Source organism: Sus scrofa, chromosome X, assembly GCF_000003025.6.
Source record: "Sus scrofa isolate TJ Tabasco breed Duroc chromosome X, Sscrofa11.1, whole genome shotgun sequence".
Taxonomy (NCBI): domain Eukaryota; kingdom Metazoa; phylum Chordata; class Mammalia; order Artiodactyla; family Suidae; genus Sus; species Sus scrofa.
In genome coordinates, this window is record NC_010461.5 from 10143670 (window position 1) to 10150592 (window position 6923).

The 6923-nt window shown below is 45.6% G+C and overlaps 1 pseudogene; it reads right to left on the minus strand.

Annotated features, from left to right (window-relative positions):
• LOC100157657 lies at window positions 1344–1679 on the minus strand (annotated as a pseudogene).

Sequence of the window (6923 nt, forward strand, 5' to 3'; positions counted from 1 at the left end):
TTTGTACCCAAGAGGGTCCTGCCGGCTTTCACCTCCATAAGGCATCTTCCATAAACGTGGCTGGCAAACAAGCAGGAAATGCTATCTGGCAGGTTATCTGAGTAGAAAAGAAGAAAGCCCTTGGACCCAAACCAGGGAGCACGCAGTAGAAGATGGCTTTCAAGTCAAAGGGTAAAGAAATAGGAAGGAAAAGAGAGCACGAGTGTCAGGAGAGGACGTCTCTATATTCCATTCATTTTGTGAGTGACTTGGTGGACCCCGCCTTCTCTTCTGCTTCACATCACACTGGAAATAAGAAGAAGAGCCTGTTTAACAACATTATAAAAGGCATTTAAAAATAAAGGGGCAGGAGTTCCCGTCGTGGCTCAGTGGTTAACGAATCCGACTAGGAACCATGAGGTTGCGGGTTCGGTCCCTGCCCTTGCTCAGTGGGTTGACGATCCGGCGTTGCCGTGAGCTGTGGTGTAGGTTGCAGACGCGGCTCGGATCCCGCGTTGCTATGGCTCTGGCGTAGGCCGGTGGCTACAGCTCCGATTGGACCCCTAGCCTGGGAACCTCCATATGCTGCGGGAGCGGCCCAAGAAATAGCAAAGAGACAAAAAAAAAAAAAAAAAAAAATGACTTTAGCAGCTCAGGTCATTAAGGGGCAAATGCTTTAAAATCTGCTTTGGGACTGATTTATAAGACGAATGGAATGCTGAGTTGGGAGACTCCCATGCTCAGACTTACCACTAAGTATCTCAAGGACCTCAGGCCTATCGTTCTAGACCATTGGTTCTCAAACTTTCAAGTGCATCACCGTCACCTAGGGGGCCTTTTAAAATGCAAATGGATGAGCCCCAGCCCCAGAGTTTCTGATGATGCTACAGATGTGAAGTAGGGCCTGAGAATTTGCGTTTCTGGACAAGGTCATAGGTGTTGCTGACCCTGTGGTACTATGGTGGAGTTTTGTTTGTTTGTTTGTTTGTTTGTTTTTAAACTGGGCAAAGAACTTTATTAACCTCTCTTTCAAACCTTATTCCCAGGCTTCTTCAGCTTAATTAGCTGCAAAGAATGAATTGTGGGAGTTCCCTTGTGGCTCAGCGGGTTAAGGCTTAGGTGGCTGCTATGGCACACGTTTGATCTGTGGCCCGGGAACTGCTACATGCTGTGAGCATAGTCCAAAAAAAAATGTATAAACAAAAACTGAAAAGAGCTGCAATGTCCAGGGACTTGAACTTAAAAATATTCGAGATCTTTATTTTTTCAGACCCATAGACAAAATTTTTTGAAGCAGTCATACTATAAAATAGCAGCTCCCAGTCATTTCTTCAAGTTTTATCTTCCTCAAAAGTTGACTCGGTTCAGTTGGCTTCACTCTTGGAAGCCTAATCGGGATTCTCCACAAGATCGGGGACTTTATCAGCATCATCTTCTCGGGCAGCAAGTGATGCTTTCCCATCCACAGATTGCTTGGGCAGACCTTAAACTGCTCAGACTGTCTGGGCCAAGCTGGTTTAAGATGCTGGGTAGCATTTCTGTCAGCTGCTTTGTCTCAGCATGGCCTGGAAATGGTGAAAGTGTTTGCAGCCAGAAATGCCTGATCTTTAGGGCTATTAAAGTGAATCATTGTTCCTTGGCTTGTGGACATATTCACCTCTTCAATACCAGAGATACTGTTTACCCCTAACTTTTTTTCTTTTTTGGCCACCCCACGGCATATGAGCCCCCTGGCCAGGGATCAGATCTTAGCTGCCGTTGTGACCTACACCACAGCTGCGGCCGGGGATCGAACCTGCGTCCCCATGCTACAGCGCCGTCACGGATCCCATTGTGCCACAGCAGGAACTCCAACCCCTAACTTCTTTTTCGAGAACTGAAGGTTTTCGTCATCTGCTGTGGCTCTTCTGTGAACCCCTTCTTTCTAAGAGCAGTTCCCTTCCCACCGTGCTCGCTTGCGCCTGCAGTTTGATGAGTTCCCCCCAGTTTGTGATAGTTCATTTCATCTTGTAGGAGCAGAAATGGGGCCACAAGGGGGGACTAGGGTTGGCGCTCAGGGGGTTTCGGGCAGACCAGCTGAGGTTAGGCGCGTACACGCTGGGGTGTGAGACAGCAGCTAGACGGAGGTCAGAAATGACCCACAGATCGCACTTTGAGAACCCCTGTTATAGACCAAAATGGTTCAATTGGTTTTATCCTCCTAATGGGAGGAGCTTTTGAGTCTTCCTGGCTGGGACCACAAATCAGACCTCCACAATTCAACAGCTGAAGAATCATGGATGTTTACCTGTCTCCATTGCTGGATATATGTACATTTGTAAGAATGCTTGATTATTAAAATGTCAAAGGCTATTAATCTGGCAGGAGGTCTTTAGGGAAACCTTTATTATTATTATTATCATTTTTTACCTTGGCATACAGTGGCTTGATGTGGGATCTCAGTTCCTGGGCCAGGGATTGAACTTGGGCCACAGCGCTAAAAGCACCCACTTCTAACCACTAGACCACCAGGGAACTCCCTGGGGAACCTTTAGAGTTGTATGAAGCCAGAACGGAGTTGGGAAGGAAGGCGGGGAGCCTTAATCCAAGCATAATTAGGAATAAGGGGAACCCAAGTGGTCCTGAAACTCTTCAGAAATCTGTTGCCATCCAAGGTGTCAGCCCACTGGGAAACACTGGAAAATATGCAATCACAGAAATGATTGCTTTCTTCATCCTACTTAATCATGCTTCTCTTTGTGAATGTGGTTGGTTTTCTCGAGGGTTTCTCAACCTGTGCACTAGTGACATTTGAGGCTGAATCGTTCTTTGTTTGGGGGCCTGTTCTGTGTATTGGAGAATGTTTAGCAGCATCCCTCACTTCTACCACTAGATGCCAGTAGCACCCTTCTCCTCCAATTAGAACAACTCAAAATATATCCACACAATACCAGAGGTCTTTAGGGGGCAAAATCTTCACCCTCCTACCCGTGGTTGAGATCCATTGGTTTTATGTAATCAGGAGGTAGTTTCAAAATATCACTGAGTCCCACTCGGTCCTGGTGTGTGGCCCACAGTGGACCACAGCCGAGATCCTCCTGTCAGGGCAACTTCAGCTTGCTGGGGAAGGGGTGGCTGGGTGGGCCTGAGGACCTGGTACAGCCAAGCCCACCCCAGCCCCTGGTACTTTCCTTTTCTGGAGGACTCACTAAAATGATGATATAGATCTAAAAACAAACAGAAAAGATAACGTGAGAGTTCCTGCTATGACGCAGTGGGTTAAGGATGCAGCATTATTGCAGCTGTGGTATAGGTCACAGCTGCAGCTTGGATTTGATACCTGGCCTGGGAACTTCCATAGGCCACAGGTACAACCCAAACAAAGCAAAACAAAACAAAACAGAGACAACATGGAAAAATAATGTCCCCTGAACAATCATACCTCAGCAAGAAGTAAGCCTCAAGTATACCTTCATATATAAAAGACACATCATATTTTTGAACTTCCTCTTGCTTTCGTTGGCTTCAGCCATTGACTTCATTTATTGGTGAGGCAGTTTTATTCCCAGCATCTCTCCCTTTAATTTAAGCCACTTTCTGTTCAGTGCCTCAGCAGTGGGGCTAAAACACTGCACAGGAGTCATTTGTAGGCTCTGAGGCCATTGGGTTGTCACCCATGTGCTCTATCTGCTGAAGCTGAGAGCTGGGCTCCTCACTGCCACCACTCAACTGGAACCCACTGTTGCCCGACGACCGGGTTCGCCTCTTGGCGGGTGCGAAGCCAAAGGACACAACCAAGCCAAAAATCAGGAGAAGGATTTATTACTTCCAGCAAGTAAGGAGGACACTGGGGATCTTTCCCAAAGTAGTATCTCCTGGAACAGCAAAACTGGGGAAGTTTTAAGCTGAAGGTACATGCATATTCATGAAGGGGTTTGGGCAGAGCAGACCTCAGCGTAGAATCCAGGCAAAGGTCCACAGAGTCCAAGGTTTGGTTGATGGAATTCACAAGGGTCGACGTCTTTGTTCTACCCTCCATCCAGGTGGGGGCCTTGGTTCCTCCTAAATTCAAAGATTATATCAGCTTGTGATGTGCATCCCTTAAGGAGGAATCAAGATTCTGTTTTATCACTGAACTATTATTTAAAAAAAAAGTTTTATTGACATGTAGTTGATTTACAAGGTTGTGATAATTTCTGCTGTACAACAAAGTGATTCAGTCACACATGTACACACATCCATTCTCTCTCAGATTCTTTTCCCACATAGATGAGCACAGAATATTGGGTAGAATTCTCTGTGCTCTACAGCAGGTCCCCATTGGCCAATCATTTCAGATACCTCAGTGTGCATCTGCCCATCCCACACCCCCAGCTGATCCCCCCATGCATCTGTCTCCTTTGGTCACCATAAGTTTTGCAAAGTCTGTGAGTCTATCTGTTCTGCAAATAAGTTTGTATCATATTTTTTTTTAGATTCCACATGTAAGTGATATCATATGATGTTTGTCTTTCACTGTCTAACTTCACTTAGTATGAAACTACCATACTAAGTGAACTATTGTTTCTTGACTACTTTTCCTTTGTCCCTTAAGATCATTGATTACTGAGACCTGTTCAAGGGCAAGCATTTCAGCCAGGCTTAGATCCCAAGATGGCTTAGACCGAAAATGGCTTCTCTTCTGTCAAGACAGCCATGCCTGGTTCTCTTTCTCCAGGGCCCCCCTTCCCTATCTGCTTACACCACCTCAAGAGCATGTGACCTGAGCAGTCACACAGGGCCCCATGTTCAGAAGGGCCCCATACTTCCGACTGTGGCCTGTCATAGGTTTACTGCTCTGTGGTCGCCATCTTGAAATTTGTAACTTGTGAACAAGATGCCCCCACATTTTCATTTTACACTGAGCCCTGCAAACAATGTAGCCAGTCCTTCATCCTTTGTAGAAACCGGATTCTACCTTAGGCCCCCTGCCCAAGCTTTCTATCTGTTAAGTATGCTGTAAGTGTAAAAACCAGTTTTTAAAACGAATGACCAGTTGCACAACAACAAAGGCGACTGAATTTTTAGAAAGGGAAACATCTCTGGCACTTTCCAAAATAAAGATGTCTTATACTGGCCAGCAGATGTCGCTCTTGCTACATGACAAGAGATGCTATTTTCAGCTGGCTAGTTCAGGTGGAAGGATTTTTTGAGCCTTAGGGGAGGCAAGTCTTTAAAGGAACTTGAGCTAAGAACTTTTATGATAACATCATGCTTTTTTTTTTTTTTCTGATGAGGACACTACCACAAAGAAAGTTCGCCATCCAACAATTCTAAGGGGAAGAACTGCAAATCATAATTGTAACAAAGTATTCACTTGTTTAAATAAAAACTAAATAATGTAACTAAATGTAGCTTCTTCAGCAGGGAGGACATATTTATGACTGGCTTGTCCTTTCAAACTAGTGGCTAATGCAGAGGATATGTGATCTTGTGATTTATAGTATGAAATATAATTTGATCTTGGTCCCCAATTCCAGTGGAGAGCTCCTAAAACTCTTGCAATTTCCTAAACAAAACGAGGGATTAAGGTGTCTTTTGTTCTACTAATAAGGTAACTTTTGGAGGCCTCCCCGTCTGGGGGGCTGGTTGCCAGGGAAACCAACCCTGTGAATGGAGGGGGATGGGGAGAGGGGCTGGAGGTTGAATCAAGGGCCAATGACCAATGGTTTAACCAGTCACGACTATGTAATGAAGCCTCCATAAAAGAAAAAAACCAAAAAAGGATGGGGTTTGGAGAGCTTCCAGTAGGTGAACATGGAGATTTGAGGAGAGTGAAGCATCTGCAGAGGGCATGGAAGGGTAGTTCTCTTTCCGCATCCCCTGCCCTCTGCGTCTCTTCCAACTGACTCTTCCTGAGTTACATTCTTTTATAATCACCCAGTGATCTAGTAAGTAAAACATTTCTCTGAGTTCTGTGAGCTGTGTAGCAAATTAAACCCAAAGTGAGGGGCGTTGTGGGGCCGGGGAATCCTTTGGTTTTATAGCCAGTCTGTCAGAAGTACTGGTAATAGCTTGGGCTTGCACCTGGCGTCTGAAGTGTTGCAGTCGGGGCAGGAGGGGAGGACCACACAACAGACTTGTGTGACTGATCCCTTAACCTGTGGGATCGGATGCTACCTCCAAGGTAGATAGTGTCAGAATTGAGTTGAACTGTAGAACCCCCAAGTGGTGTCTGAAGAGCTGCTTGTTGGATGTGTGGCGGAACTCACCACATTGAAACTGCTTCTCAGAACACCTTAGTAGAGACAGTTGCCCAGTGTGTTGGCTTATTGTTTTGAAGGGTTGGATTTGTTGCCCCCCCACCCCACCCCTGCCAAGAAAAAAAGTGTCAGAGTCCAGCAGAGCATTGATACCCTCCATTCCAGGGCTCATATGAAAAATGGCAGAATGAGTCCAAGTTTTCCCTGGATGTGTTTCATCATTTGCCAGAAGGTCCCAGCTGAACATATATACCTTGTTCGAGGTGCGTCATCCCAGTGTAAATAGACAGTGATGGAGTGAGATTGTTCAGTTGGTAGAAAAACTCTTGGTTGCTAAGACCAAACTCCATTTTTCCGTAACAGGATCAGCCGGCTCAATATTAAAATGTCACTAGCACCAAAGTCACAATTCATCATAGAAAGACATTCACGTAGCCCTCACAGTCTCTCAGATGAATTCTTTTATGTGGTGAAAGATGGGAAAGCATTCTTTCAACTTTCGCCGGAAATCAGTCATGTGTGCACCACTGCAAGATCAGCAGAATCACAGTTCATAAAGCACATACACCTGCAGACCACAATGCAAAAGCAAAACGGTAATAATGCCTGGGTTTCATTAAAGAGAATGGTCTTGGTTAGTCCATCAGGATCCAACAATCCCTAAGCCCGCAGTCTGGGAAATTAGCCCTCCCGAGTTTCTGGGGCTTGGACCAGTTATCCAAG